Source organism: Carassius carassius, chromosome 2, assembly GCF_963082965.1.
Source record: "Carassius carassius chromosome 2, fCarCar2.1, whole genome shotgun sequence".
NCBI lineage: Eukaryota > Metazoa > Chordata > Actinopteri > Cypriniformes > Cyprinidae > Carassius > Carassius carassius.
In genome coordinates, this window is record NC_081756.1 from 12,645,888 (window position 1) to 12,662,395 (window position 16,508).

A 16,508-nucleotide genomic window follows, 5' to 3' on the forward strand; every position below is an offset into this window, starting at 1 on the left:
GCGGGGTTACATGACGAGACAACGCAAGCACATGGCCAAACAAATGGTCATGTGCTGCACATGAAAACATGGGCCTGTCATGATTCTGCCGCAAGACAAGAGAAAAATCAAGAACAAGATGGCAGAATCATGACACTATGGGACAAGTGGAAGAGGGGTCACTTGACCTCCCTACAGACCGAGACCATGGACAACACCACCCAGACCATGTTCAAGAGAGTTCAAGGCAAGTCAGCACAACATAACCTACACCACTGGTGTAAACTCTGACAAAAAAAATAAAGAAAGCATCAATACATTAAACATTGTTCAAATGTTCTGTTTTGTTCAAGTTTTTGGTCAGTAAGATCCAGCTTCACAACTGTTTTCAACTTTGATAAAAAAAAAAAAATGTCTTTATGTCCTAATCAGCATATTAGAAGGATTTCTGAAGGATCAGTTGACAATGAACACTGGATTAATGGCTGCCAAAAATACAGCTTTGTGATCACAGGAATATGTTACATTTTAAAATATATTAAAATAGAAAATGTTATTTTAAATTGTAATAATATTTCATAATTAGTAGTGTACTTTGTATTTTTTGTTTTTAATGATATTTTTACTTTTTTTATTGTACCTGGACGTGATGCACATGCTTCATCTTCATATTTTATGTTTTCATCACTGCTGCAGACTCTTGTTTCTTTCCAGGTGTGGTAATACGGCTACAAAGAGTTTTCTTTATTTTCATGACTATGAAAATTGTAGATTCACACTGAAGGCATCAAAACTATGAATGAACAAAAGTGGAATTATATACATAACAAAAAAGAGTGAAACAACTGAAAATATGTCATATTCTAGGTTCTTCAAAGTAGCCACCTTTTGCTTTGATTACTGCTTTGCACACTCTTGGCATTCTCTTGATGAGCTTCAAGAGGTAGTCACCTGAAATGGTCTTCCAACAGTCTTGAAGGAATTCCCCGAGAGATGCATAGCACTTGTTGGCCCTTTTGCCTTCCGTCTGCGATCCAGCTCACCCCTAAACCATCTCGATTGGGTTCAGGTCCGGTGACTGTGGAGGCCAGGTCAGTTAGTTAGTCACATATATATAATATTTATTAATATGCACTTTTAATTTTTACATTTAATTAAGCATTACAATTAACAGTACTGAGTACTAAGATCTTGTAGAGACCCTTCACATAAAAAAATCTAGCAGCCATCAGGACCCACTTAACTGCTATCAGCAGTGTCAGTGATGTCTCAGTCTCTCACTCATCTTCCACTGTACTCACACACTTACTGATGTTACTTCATTAGGGTCCAGCAGAGACTGTCATTTCTCTGTTTCTCATTGTAACTGTGATAAAAGCCCTTTTGTTTAGCTAATTATCCTTTAAAGCTAATTTAGCTTCTGTTCTCACCAGCTTCTCATTATCCTGACATTTAGCTTTAAGCAGATTAGAAACACCTGCTTGATTCAGACCCTTTTGGGTGCTTTTCCACTGACAGAGATCAGTCCATCACAGCACACCATTTAGCATTTCAGACTGCAGCCTGCAGTAGGATCCTGATTTATACAAATGTGTGTGTTCTTTCAGGACAAGCATTGGGAGGTTGTGGACTTCTCTGGATCAAGCATTTTAAGAATATCGTCCCACTGATCACAGGAATCCAGCCATGAGAGAGAGGTGAAGGGCACACACACAAATCAGTGTCCTCAGCATAATGAAGTGTCATTCTCACCCTAATCCTCCTTATCGAGAGTGGTTACAGACAAAATTACAGTCGTCTTTCAGGATGTTTCTTCAGCAGACAATCGCTCTTTGTAACTTCTCTCTGTTCGAGATATTACCCTCCGTAGCTTGTGACCTGAGGTCTGCTGTAAAGTCCGGCTGATAATCATCAGAGGCAGAGGTTTGGTGCCAGTTGCTGTTCTAGGATCAGCTGTTATCCCACACTTTGACAGCTAGCCCTCAGTTACAGCTCGTCACCTTTCTGTCACGCAGAGCATTTGTGCACTCCGGCGCCATCCCTGCTGAGAGAAAAGTGACATTTTCTGCTCTACGTTTTTCTTCTGCCCTGTCATTCGCTCCCTAAGCCACCTGATTGGATCTGGCGTTCCCAAAACAACAGCCCATCGGCCCCAATCAGGCGTGCTGCCACAGCCCTGGTGGAGACTGCACAGACAGGCCTCACGTTCCCCTGATGACAGCCGGCTAATCACACTGATGTAACCCTCTGAAAGATCCCTGTAAGCGTCTCCCGCTGGCCGGCACAGCACATCAGGTAAGCAGATGAAAATAAACAGAGCTCCGGCCTCAGAAGTCCATGACCGACAGAACGGGAGACAAGAGGAGTAAAAGCAAAGCAGGCACTCGTAGTAGAGATCTCGTCCCAGAATGCTCGGGCCCGATTTCAAAGGGGCCAGTCGTTGGCAGGATGTTTTTTAAATAGCAGTGTTGTGTTTTGCTGTGGATCAGATGTACTGAGGGTCTCTGTGGATTTCTTTGAGAGAAGGCAAGCTGTGCGTTATGGCTACGGGATCTCTCACGGGAGAATTCAATCCTTGCGCTGTCATCAGCCATCACACCTGCTTATTATGACAAAATCTGACTGTCAACATGACCAGTCTTTTGTGACTAAACGGCACAGTGGACTGTCTTTCTTCAGCTCTTGAAATACTTTAGGAAAAAGTGTTAGTGTTTAGAAAAAAGTGTTTAGAAAAAAAAATGAATATATGCATAGTGTATATATTAGAATGTAATTTTTTTTAATACACTTTATTTTAAGGTTCAATTCTTGCTATTAACAAACCATTAACTACAATAAACTCCTATAAACACCTAATTTGCTGTTTATTAATAGGTAGTAAAGTAGATTAGGTTAATCTATTTCCTTTTGTCACTTCAGACTTAAAATGATTCTTCAGTGAAACATTTTACAGAGAACCGTTTATAAGACCATGTTTCTTCTCTGAATTTAAAGTGCAAACACGTTTTTTTTTTTTTTTAAATATCAGTTTTTGAGTTTGCCACTGTATATGGTTTATTATAAATTAAAAATGTCCTCCTTATTAGTTTGGTCGATTTTTCAGATCAGTGCATTGCATTTTTGGTTTTTGAAAGCAAAAGATAAATCAAATTGTCCCTGATTCTTCGACAGAGTGTTTGAAAACTTACTGAAACTTTCACTTAAAACATTTTGGAAACCTGAAAACCAAATTATGACATTATAAGTGGATCTCGTAGGAAAAAATTAAATTATTAAAAAGCATATGATATGAGGCAAATTTGAGGCTGTAAAACCCTTATAACAATTATTACTGGAACTTTTATTTTTAAGAGTGTCTTATTCACTTTTGTTTCTATTTTTTTGTCTCTATGAAGGACTGAAGGTTCATCAGGGTTCAATTCTCTGTGCTCCTCTCACAGTGCATAAGATCCTCAGAGGCTCAGTATGTTAAAGAGAAAAGGAAAGTCACTGTCAGGAGGATTATGGTCAGAGGTCAGGTTTGAAAGGTCAAAGATGATACCCTCAAGGTGACATTGTGTAGTCAGACCAAACCCAGCAGAGAATCACAGCAGAGAGCCCCAGTCGAAATGTCTGGCAGCAATGCAGATGTGGTTTTCATTAGCCAAACAGTTTGAATGTAAAAGCAGTGGTGTTCATGAGTACAAATTTAGATTTATTTCAAAATTAAGCCTGTTTTGCACGTTGCATTCTTGGCGCTACAGTCACATGTTCTTTTTGGTTCCCATTTGGTACCCACATTACAGCATTTGAGCACATGAGCAGCAATAAAAGTAGCGCTTCAGTGCTAAGCTTAGTTTTGCTGCATGTCATTACTGCAGATGGAAGCCTGTTTCTGTAAATGTGCGAAGAAGTTTAAAATAAGAACTATAACCACGTTCTGAAATAAGTCAAGTATGTTGTGGAAAAACATAATTATGACAAGTATATTTGGAATATTTTATATTTGCAAAGTTTTAAAATCAAGTTGAGTGACTTAAAATCACAATCACAAGAAATCAAGTAGCAGTTACCTTTTTACACTACCATTCTAATGTTTGAGTTTTTTTTTAAGGTGTTGATGTTTTTATTTAGCAAAAATGCAGTAAATTAAAACAGTGTTACAAAGTTTTAAATAAATGCTGTTTGAAAAAATGCATCATGGTTTCCACAAAAGTAATATGCACGCACATGAATAAATTACATTTTGAAATACATTTAAATATAAAAGTTGTTTTGAATTGTAATAATATAGCACACTATTTAGCATGTTTTTAATATTCCAAACATTTTGATCAAACAAATGCAGCCTTTATGACCATAATAGACTTCTTTCAAAAACATTAAAAAAAAAAAGCTTACTGACTTTTAGACTTTAGTGTATATATTTGTTTTATACTCTGATACAGAAACTTTGATGTTGAACATGTTGTAAACCTTTTTATTAAAACTATATTTTGTAATATTGGCTTTTATGAATAAACATAATACCGAGAGAAGAATAAGTCCAATATTGCTTGAAAAACACCTCCATGTGAAGTTGATGTAAATTCATAAAGAGCACTTTTTATTCCGTAAAATATTGACTGAGTCCAGATGCTTAACCAGTTTAAAGCTATGTATTAGGACCTGTGTAAACCATTTGGATAAAAATGTCATTCCACCTCCTCATGTAGATTAGATTTCATGGCTATCAAGTTTGTAATAATTCTCAATGGCCCATTTCCGATATCCATTATATTATTAGTATTATAATTTATGGCTGTTATTGGAAGAAATATGCAATGTAGTAAACCAGCAGTCATTTTATTTTCTGCATAGAGCTGTTAAGAAGCAGAAATGCCTGTAGTGTAAAAGCTACGTGCTGCAGACACAGGATGTGTGAAAAAGGCCTATGAGTCAACTGGTTTATAGTCTTATTTTAGACTTGAAAAGGAAAATTTCCTGGACTGTGTTCAGTAATAGTGCAGTACAGTATGAGCGCAGTGCTGCTGGAGGCGTCAGTCCCCAGGCTGCAGTCGCAGGTCATGTGTGGCAGCCACAGGGGAAATGAGCCTTGTGCTTGATTTCCTTCAGCACAGCCTTTACTGCCCCTGCAGAGGAGAGCTGCTCTGTCCAGCTGTCAGACTGTGGGAGGCTGTACTCCTCCCCTCTCTCCCACTTTCTTCCTCTCTTTCTTCATGCTTTTAGCCCAGGGAGATTCCCAGACGTTCTTCTGTGCGCTCGCAGAGGTTACAACAACACAGCTTGGGTTCAAGAGTGACAATGGGAGAGCAAACCCTCATAACCCCTAAAGCACAAAGTGGTTCACCTAGAAGTCAGTCGCAGAGAGAGAGAGAAAGAGAAAGACAGATAGAGTGTAAATGAGAAGCATCGTTGGCATGGTGCATAGCTGGTGTTTTTGGAAAGACCCCACCTCTGACATTTTTTGTAGGTGGAAGTTTCCAGGGGCCACGATTAATTGTATTTCCCCTCCACTAGTCCTCTAAGGTCCAGACACTAGAAGGCATCATGAAGACATGGGAGGAAATGTCTCTGGACAGCACTACCTACAAAGACAAAGGACACCACAAACTGATTTGAGAAGCCAGAGGTTTCAGAATGTCAAACGTCAAAAGGTTACAGACACTCAATAAGCAGAATCTTAAACAGATGATGATGATTCAGCATTCTGAGGTGGCTGAGATTCTCTATAAGTCCCTGGCCTAAAGGCATATTCACACCACAAGTTGATGCAATTAAACAAAAGGTGTTTTTTTCACAATAGAATTCATTTGCAGTATAATTCCCTTCAGAAAAAGAAAATACAAGAAAAAAGTTACTTATAAATTCCCATACCCACACGTCTCCCCTAGCAGATTGCTACAGCCTACAGCCTCCACCAGCAGATTTTCCATCTTAATTGGGGAGTTGTCCTAACTGCCTTTGCCTAATTGATTTATTTAATGTTTTTTTTTTTATTGAGACTTAATTTTACCATAACTTACATGCATGTCCATTTGAGCGGGTAAATGCTGAATTGTTTTTTTTTTTATATATATATACCTAGGGACTGTTACTGGCTTCATCCATGCTGCTACAGCACTGTTATATGGATATATTAGTCCCAAAAACAAGCCATAGCCTAAAAACATCATTCCTCAACATGATGAAGCTCCCTGCTGCAGGGGAGAACCACCACGCGTGAGGAGCCAGTAACTCCACATTATCATATTACTCTGTGTGCCACAGAGAAAGAACGAGTAAATGAGAAAAACACTGGCTGTGTTTTAAAACCTAGTGAGCTGCCTACTGGACAGAAATTTGGACATTAAAGGCATATTTAAATGTTCTTATCTGATTTAATGCACCTATGATGTGGAAAAATACTGTTTACAAAAGCAGCACACTAGGTTTTGAAAGACAGCCAGTGTTCGAATGGACCATTGATATCCAAAAATTCTGGCTAGGTGTGTAGCTAAGTAGGTTTTGAAATGCATCCAGTGTTTAAATGTACCTTTGATGCCCAAAAATGCTGTCTAGGTGGGCAGTTCACTGGGGTGTGAATCACAGCCACTGGCCGGACAGTATTGCTCTCTCTCAGAGTCTGGTTCAAATCTGTGTTTGAGAGCAAGCCATGTTTTTATACACAGACTAAATGGCTTATCAATGCCAAGGCACCTTGAGCTCTTACACAAACATAATTACTATCAAACCCTCTTAGAGAGCAGGACTCAGAATGGCTGCTTTAAGCCTTTTGGGCAAACATGTCAAGGGTCCAATAAAGAACATAAACTGACTGTCTATGAATGAATAAATACTAGTGGGAAAAGCCATTCTTGTTTTTAGATGAGCTCAAATGATGCTGTTGCTCTTTTGGGTTTGATTGAGACCATTCGGGAGTTTCACAAAGTGTTCAGTGCTCACAATTATACAAATGAGCTGTGAGCAGATAAGAACTGGAGAGGATGCTTTGTGCATATGGCAGCCGCACAAAAGCTCTAATCTAATAGAATCATTTGTACAAGCAGCCTCCTTCCCAAGGGCTGAAAGTTTTCAGAAAATGCCTTCAGGCCTGTTCGTATATAGCTGGAAGCAGTGTGTGGGCGCGTGTATCAGTGTGTTTATGTGCAAGTTGCGTGGATCAGTCAGAAATGGGTCAAAAGCATTGTTTGAGAAAGTCTTTGTCTGTTTGTCCGTTTTGATGTAAGAGCAGTTCTGTGGCATTAGTTTGTATGTTTGTTGTGTCTCAACGGAGACTTCTCATATAGATTTTTGCATGCTTATTTAATTTTACATCAGTACTGTTTGTGAGATTTTGCCTCTGTGGACAAATTGGTCTATGATATTTCTCATGTTAATTTGTTCATATATGCTTAGACACATACACATATGTATGTATGTTTTTGTGACATATCAGGACACAACTCTGTATAATGACATGGGTATGACACAGGTATTACAAGGAGAGGGTGACTTATGAGGACATAACCCATGTCCCCATTTTTCCAAACGCTTATAAATCATACAGAATGAGTTTTTTTTTTTTTTTGAGAAAGTAAAAATGCACAAAGTTTCCTGTGAGGGTTAGGTTTAGGTGTAGGGTTGGTGTAGGGCCATAGAATATACAGTTTGTACGGTATAAAAACCATTACGCCTATGGGATGTCCCCACTTTTCACAAAAAACGTGCGTGCGTGCGTGCGTGTGTGTGTGTGTGTGTGTGTGTGTGTGTGTGTGTGTGTCTGTGTGTGTGCAGCAAAAGCTATGTAAATGTGTTTGTACTTGGCTACAGTTTTGGAGCAAAATTGTTCCTAAATGTTAACTAAATCTGACAAAACTGTGGAGACATTCTCAATTGGAAAATCAATGCATAAATAAAGCAAAGCAAATACAAAAATAAATAAATATTTGTAAATTCAAAAAAGTTTTATTTAGGGCTTTGAATAAGTCATTCAGTTTTGTCTGTAGTCTCTGTTAAGAAATTGATCTGCCTGTACTTCTGTCCTTCACAGTCTTGTTTTCATTAGATCAAATGAAATACCCCATACATTCCCTACTGCCTAAAAATTCTATGTAAGAAGCAGCTCTGTTTTTATGCGCATTTTGAAGTATCTCATAAAAAATAATCCCTTAATTTGTAACAAAGGTTTTTAAGATCACTTGATGTGTTTTTTTTACTTTTGTGAAAAATAGTCCGCGAATAATGGGAGCTGGAAACACATTTGCCGAATAAATTCCTCCATGTGCATCAAAAAAGTCATGTGGCTTTGCGCTATGGGATGGCATAACCTGACTATCCAGTGGACCGATCTTGTTTCACAACATCTGAAATTTTGTTATGGTCATTCTTAAATGCCTGACTAAAGTCTTTCGCCAAAGTATTTCTGTATAATTACCTCCCGGAACTGTCTTGCACAACTGCATTCCCAAACAGCAGATATCCACCTCCGGAAGCAATGAGGACATTTATTGTGTTTTGTCTGCTCGCTCTAAGGGTGCTAGTAATTTATTATGAAAATGATTATATTCAATGGCTTCTCCTACTTTTCTTAGTTATGTTTGGTGCCAGTTTATCAGAAATTGACCGTTTTGTTCTCTTTGACTCGTTGGATGGAAATGGTGCTTATTTGCAAATGTTTTATGTGATATTCCAATTTTGTGCACAAGTTTAATTCGCACCTTTGGATGGAAACCCAGCTAGTGTCTCACACCCACCTGTGAGAGAGAGACAGACAGAGAAAGTCACAGTGGGTGGTGTCTCGCTGCCAGTTAGGCAGGGGGAGAAAAAAGCGAGTGCACGGATATATAGAAAAAAGTGGAGGAAGATTCTTATTGCTTATTTCTAGAGGCTTAGATCCTGCAGAACAGAGAAAGGACAAGGTCTCTCTCTTCTTTCTGTAGCACGCATCCCTGCTGGTATTGTTTGTCCCTGTCAGTGCTGCAACAAAAGGTGGACATATGTTTTATCTTTAGTTCTTCCTCTCTCACACCTCTTTGATCACTCTATTTCTTCCTCCATATTTATTTATTTATTTTTTTGTCTATGGGTTGTATGATATATGAACAAAAACTGTGTGTTTAGTATTCCGCGTTGGGTTTTATACGGGGGACAAAATCAATTCCAAATTACTCAGGCTCTCAATAACGGACCCCCCCGTCCACAAGGAGAAAAGATGAATAATGCTGATAGTATTCATGATAGATGCTGAAGTGTTCGCACACACAGATGGTGCTGTGTGTGCGTTAATGGTCCTGCAGTGAAGAGGCTTTCTGTTTGCTCCCATGTACTTATAATTGAGTGTTTCCACACATTTAGCAGGATGGAGTGCAAATCACCTGTAATTATTACCACCTACAGCCCTGCATTGTAGGCGCTGCACACACACCCATTGTATAAATATGGCGCACAGAAACATCTCTTAGCCTTGCACGAGTGACAGTTCTGCAGAATATGTGGTAAAACCGTCCTGCACCGAAGTTTCGACTGACTGATGGAGTCTCCCAGCAGTCGTAACTTAACATCGAGCGAAGCCAGTGGGGGAAATGGTCTTTAATGACGTGGGACAAAATGTGTATGCAAACACTTTTAGCATATGCTAGTTTCTGAAATTAAATTAGACACATACGCTTTCCTTACCAACACTGTATTTTATTTACAGCTTGCTACAGTGCAATTTTTTTTTTTTTTCCTGATGCGCTTATGCTGCTGTTTGGACGCACACACAGCTGCAGATGAACGTCGCAGCCTAATTTTGCTGATGACTAGGTATTTTGAGAGGTCATGTCCTCCTCAATGTGTTTTTCTGTTAGTACACTGTAGGTTTGTTAGTGTGTGTGTGTGTGTGTGTGTGTGTGTGTGTGTGTGTGTGTGTGTGTGTGTGTGTGTGTGTGTGTGTGTGTGTGTGTGTGTGAATTTCTGTGGTTTAGTACCTATAGGCTGTTCAAAGTGTAGTGAGATGCTTACATAGACAGCATTTTTTGACATCAGTGGCTTCAATTTGAACATCGGTATACATTCAAGAAACAGCCTAGGTTGGCAATTTACTTGATAAGCAGACTGAGTTTACTCTATAAACATAGAGCAAGGCTTCACACTCTAACTCACACATGGTCACTTTCTCTAAATGATCAGCATTCATTGCTTTATAATGGCTTTAGGGCTTTAAGCAAGCCAGGGTAGTACAACACTGCCACCTAGTGTGTGTGCATATGTGTGCGTTTATACATACTTATGTGTGTGTGTGCATGTGTGTGAGATCAAGAAAGAAGAAATGCCCTGACCATCTGCTGCACATTAGAAAGAGACCCTCAGCCCAATTCAATTACCATCCACAAGCCCCCTGATTGGGCTCAGAGAGATGGGAAGAGAGATAAAGACCATTGCAGGAGTGACTAACCTGCAGTAAATATGAGTTTCTGCATTCTCTGATGAACTCTCGGCATGACAGCGGGGCGAACGAAAAGTCATTGATCAAACTCTCTCACACAGACACACAGCAGACTCATTCAAAGAGGTTATGGATTTATGTTTGCTATGAAACTTGATCTTTGCAGATGTTTGAAGCGTTGTTTAAAAGAAAAAAAAAACATTTAATAACAGAGATACTGAAGGAAATTTTAGTCAGTGATTCTGATTTATCCTCCTTGCTGTTTATCTTTTATTGAAGTCATCAAAATCTTACAGAACTTTACAGGATGTCCCCTGTTTCATTTGTGGTTGTTTTGTTTTGCAAATAACATGTTAACTTTTTAAAAAGCAATTACAAGCATGTCAGTGCTCTGTCTTTAGTTTTGTTTTGTTTTATTTGGAAACTTTGGATTAGTCTGTCATAATTATAATTAAAGTGTAATTAAAAACAATGTTATGTCCTCATCAGAGTCAGAAATTAACCATGGTTTGGAGGGAAATTGTCACTGGAAGTGACAAAAATGTCTTAGATATGTTAATAGCATAGTGAATTGATCTGTTTTTGTTTATTATGTAGTATATTATATTTTTTTATATTTGGTTTAGTGTCTCTAAATGATTCAGCTTTGAAAACACTTGATATAAATAAAAAACAACTAAGAACTCTAAAAGAGTGATTACGTTGTGATCCACTGTGATGGTAGACAGCAGAGGGATGTAGAATTCTATTAGGACCAGTCTAAATTATGTCATGATGCATTCTAACAGAGTTTTTATTTTATTGATATTTTGTGCATTATTTGTAGCTACTTTTTTATCGTATGATGATGTTAATTTTAGATAACTAGGGAATAAAGAATTTACTGCAGTTGATTTGGTTCAAATAACTGACATAAACATACCTTTCGTACACTTGAAAAAATCAATCAAAAATCAATTCTAGGTGGCAAATATTGCTGTTTAAAAAAGTCCCTTAATTTGATAGCTAGCTTTATATGTGTATTTGACCATGCTGTGGCAATAGTAATGAAGTCAGTGATTTTCAGTCCTCTCTCTCACCTGCTGCTCCTCTGCGAACAGCCTGCAGTGAAGACACACAGTTAGATGATGAGATGAGAGTGATGAATATGACAGATCAAGAGCTGCTGCGCTGTGTGTGTGTGTGTATATATATATGAGAGAGACTGAATCCTCTCTTCACTGCACCTTTCCCTCTGCTAATGTTCATGTGTATGTCAGGCAGAGTCAGAGAGAAAGAAAGAGTTGAGAGCACAGGAGATTGAGCAGGGCTCCAGTGATTGGTCTAAAATCAGAGGCCTGTGGCAGGCGTGTGGAATGTTGGCTCACTTATAGCAGACGTGATCAATTACAGCCTTTCTGAGTGTGTGAGAGCCCTGCTGTATGCTTCCATCCATATTTAACAATATCTTCTTCTTTTTTCCATGACAACATATATCTGTTTAATAACAATATTATTAAATAATAGTAAAAGTAGTCTATATTATACCAAACACCAGTATATGTAAAAGAAAATTTGAGTTAATAAATCAAAAAGTATGCATTTACTAGTGTCTAATATGATGTCTAATCTAAAACATTCTAATATGCTGATTTGGTGCTGAAGAAAGATTTCGTATTATCAGTGTTAAAATACATTTTAACATGATGTGCATGATACATTTTGTTTTCAGGATTCTTTGATGAAAGAAAAAACTAAAAAGATCAGCATTTATTTGAAATAGAAACCTTTTGTTAAATTTTGATGAGTTTATGTGTGTAATAGAAGGATTAACTTCTTAAAAAAAGGGAAAAAAAACATACATTTGAATACCTGTTGAAGAGTGTTGAATTACAACCAAACAATGGGACGTTTTAGTCACATTGTATACATTGATCAGTAATGTTGGGATTAAAGTTATATTAATATTTCTAGAGTTATATGCACCCTGATAATCCACTCGTACTGTATAGCTTGAAGCTCATATTAACTGTCTGGGTTTGGGGATTTAAATAGGTTCTCTGCCATTCATCTTTGGATATATCCTGTTATATTCTGATATATGTTTTAATGCTTTCTTTGATTATCATAATCCAAAATTTGGCAGCTTGTCAGCAGAGGAGCTTTTCATGGGTCATTTATTAATTTACTATAACATGCAAAAATGCAGAGCATACTAACATTATTTCTTCTTTCATCATTCACGTTTATTGTGCTGTATTTTTATGGTGGCTTCGGGGCAAAACACCAAGTGCTCATAAGTGCACTTAAACTTGATTAAAGCCGTGTTATGATTCAGAGGGTTTTTATGTCGTGTTGTCTACACAGAGCAGGGGATATATCATATATCATATTTTATTATTATATATTTTTATAATTATATTATACTAATATGATGTTCTATATTATATTATCAAACATATTTAAATAGAACATACTGTAATCTACACAAATATTCAAATGTTTGGGGTCAGTAAAATTTTTATATTTGTTATTTTTTGGAAGAAATTAATACTTTTTTTTCAACAATGTTGCATTAAATTGAAAATGTTATAAAATATCTGTTTCAAATAAATTCTGTGATAGTGATAGTGAAGACTGGAGTAAAGGCTGCTGAAGAATTCAGCTTTACCATCACAGAAATGAAATTAGTAAAATAGAAAACATTTATTTCAATACAATTTTTCACAATATTTACTGTATTTTTGATCAAATAATTGCAGTCATTTGCCAACATTTTTTTAACTGAGCCCAAACTAGTGTAATTTAAATGTTACAAATATTTAATCTAGTTTAAAATATACCAAAGTTCTTTACAGATAGTTTAAACTCTACTGTGTATGCGAGAATGTGTTTTGTGTGTGTGTGTGTATGTGTGTGTGTGTGTGTGTGTGTGTGTGTGTGTGTGTGTGTGTGTGTGTGTGTGTGTGTGTGTGTGTGTGTGTGTGTGTGTGTGTGTGTGTGTGCTCTGACCTGTTGATCTCATTCGTAAAAATGTTCATGATATGCAACTGTGAATTCAACTAATATGAGCCATTACAGACAAAGTGGCTCACCTTAACAATAAATGCTCCTGGACTTGTGTCTGTGTGTGTTTGTGTGTGTTTAAAATGTTTTTCCTCAAGCGCTGGTTCAGTGATGTGTGTCGAATGCTATATGTGTCTGTCATGTTGCCTGGACTCGAAAACAGACAGATTATTCCTCTGGGTGTGTGGCAGTAGGTGCCGCAGGCGAGAGATTGTGCCTCGTTTCATGTTGTCGCTCTGGAGGTCAGGTGGCCCACGACTGTCACTCACCTCTTCTTATTCTCTCCTCCTCTCTGGAACTCTCTTCTCCTTTGCTGCACTCCTGCCTTTCTTCTTTCTCTCTTTCCTCAGTAATGCACTACAAATAAAACTCACTCTCTCCCATCAGCCCTGTGCTCCCTCTCAGCCCTTTTCCTCCTTGTAAGAGAAGAAAAGATTGTGAAGATGTTATTTTAATGTATTTATACTTATCCTTTACTATTTTTTCTTTCTTATCCCACCCTTGTGCCCTTCACAAACTAACATTGCTGTCCTGGATTTGCAAAGTGTGTGTGGAGTGCTTCTCCATGGCTCATGTGCACACACTCTGGATGCAGGGGCATCGGTTAGAGCTCAGAGAGACAGAGAGACAGAGAGGCAGAGACAAACAGAGATGAACGACACACACCCTTGCGGCTTCAATCTGAGAAATCAAGAGATGTGTGACATGCTTTGTGCCTGTGAGAGTGTAAAACACACTGTGTGTCTGTCCTGTGGGTTTGCATGCTTGTGTTAATATATTTGAGTGTGTGTTTGTGCATGTGCATGTGGACATCAGGTGCCGGCAGTCACCGTTCATCCCCGCAGTGAGGCTATAGCTCCACCGTTGGCATGGAGACGGCTGCGACAGCGCATGCGGTTGCTGCCATGGCAACGTAGTATGCCAAGGAGGGGGGTCGAGAGCCACTGCTGTTCACTTTGTCCTCTCTTTTGTTTGCTTCATACATCTAACTGTGTGTGCACGAGATAGAAGGGGATGTATGATAGTTTGTCGAAATTATTAACTGGCTGATCCTCGAGCTCTTTGTATTACCTTCCTCCGTTTCACTTTATGATATTGCCTTTTATAAATATGCTTTGGGTCCATGTTCAGGTTTGGCTGTATACTTATGAGGGTCAAATATTTGAAAATGTCTTCATAAATATAGTAAACCCTGTAAAAAACAGACATTTGAAGTAGTGCTCAATGTTTAAAATGCTCATAAATCAGCTAAATCATGTTTAGCAAGTCTAATAATAGATTTTGGGGGTAAGGCTTACTAAAAATTATTATCTTAGTATAAAAAACTGTTGCGTCTATGACAGTAGTTCAACCTTTTTTTTTTTTTTTTTTTTTTACCTATACTGTATATATATATATAATTCATTCAAAAATTCATTCAACAATTCTCTGTGTTTCATGAACTGAATGTATTCCAGGGTTCTCTCTTGTAATAAATCCAGTTTAAAAATTGTATTTATTTATTTTTTATTTTTTTACAAATAGCAATTTCTGCTATAAAATATTTTAGGGCCTCAGATAACTAGAAAAATACTTCTCCGTATATAAATTTTCATTACTTTTAACACTTGTGTAAGTTCCCTCATAGCAGGTTTCTGTGAGTCCGCGAGTTCTTGAATGAAAATGACAGTTGTTTAAAAAACAAATTAAAGAAATGTCTAGATTTTTAGCTGTTTTAGCTTATTTTTATTTATAATTATTGTAATTAATCTTAAGCATTTTTTGGCACCCTTGGAAGCGTTGCGAGGCCCACTAGTGGGTCCCTGACCACTGATTGAGAACCACTAGTCCATGAGATGTTTTTACAAATATATCTTCTAAACTGTGTGCGTGTTTGTGTGTGTATTCAGGGGAACAGATGACATGCTCCAGGCTCTGGAGGATAACCAGGTGACACTTTCTGTAATGAAAGCAACTCGTTTCATCAAAGCTTTTGAAAAGGAAGTTGACCACTGGGAACGTAGTCTGTCTCTGGAGCTGGAAGTCATTGAAATGATCCTCACTTTACAAAGACAATGGATGTATCTAGAGGTACGCACACACACAGCACTTCCTACAGTTTTATACAGCACATTACTCATCCAAATGCTTCTCTTATGCTTTAAAAGTCGACGGTAACATTTTCCAGGCATATACTGTACACAACACACTCCTGACCTTCCTCACACCCGACTCTTTTTTAATAAACCCCAGTCACAATCCACTGTGTTAGATCACACAGGGGTCTGCTCTACATGTGATTCACAAACTCACTGTAAAGATTAGCGTCACACAGACACACACATAGCGGAGTTCAGAGTCACACATCTGTTCTCTCGTAGCTGATGAGGAGAGTAAACAGTGGCTGTCAGCGTAGATTTCCTGTGTGCATGTTTGTAAACACACCTGTGATGGCTCCAACCAAGCACCAAACGGTTTTATCTTCCCTTCTGTGCTATTCTACATTTTGGTTGTCCGCTACCACATTCTTTGTTTTTTTTCTTTGTTTAGAATATCTTTCTGGCAGATGACATACGTAAGCAGTTTGTTCGTGAAATGACTGAATTTGATGATGTCAACTCCAGTTGGAAAATAATCATGGACCGACTCGACAAGGACAAAAATGCTCTCAGAGGAACACAACATCAAGGTAGTGAAGGGACTGTGCTGGAATTCACCATTCTCAGTAACTATAAGCCAGTTCACTTGGCAGCAATCTTGGCAACACCCTTGGGCAGATGGATGAAATGTGTCAAGGTCATATTTCAACAGAAAAAACTTCTTTTTTGCATTGCAAATATCAGTTAAAGAAGCAATAAAGGACACATATCCTTTTTTCTGTTGTCTCAGGTCTTCTAGAGGAGCTCTCAGAAATGAGCGCTAAGTTAGAGGAGACTCAGAAGTCTCTGGACATGTACCTGGAGACCAAATGCCAGATCTTTCCTCGATTTTACTTTCTGTCTAAGGATGACCTCTGGGAGATCCTGAGCCAGTCATGCAACCCTGAAGCTGTGCAGCCACACCTCAAGAAGTGCTTTGACCACATAAAAAATCTCAGCATCAATAAGGTTTATATGCA

The 16,508-nt window shown here is 38.1% G+C and overlaps 1 pseudogene; it reads left to right on the forward strand.

Annotated features, from left to right (window-relative positions):
- The first annotated feature begins 5,508 nt into the window (after nucleotides 1–5,508).
- LOC132098534 (dynein axonemal heavy chain 2-like) overlaps nucleotides 5,509–16,508 on the forward strand; it is a 61,968-nt pseudogene continuing 50,968 nt past the window's right edge.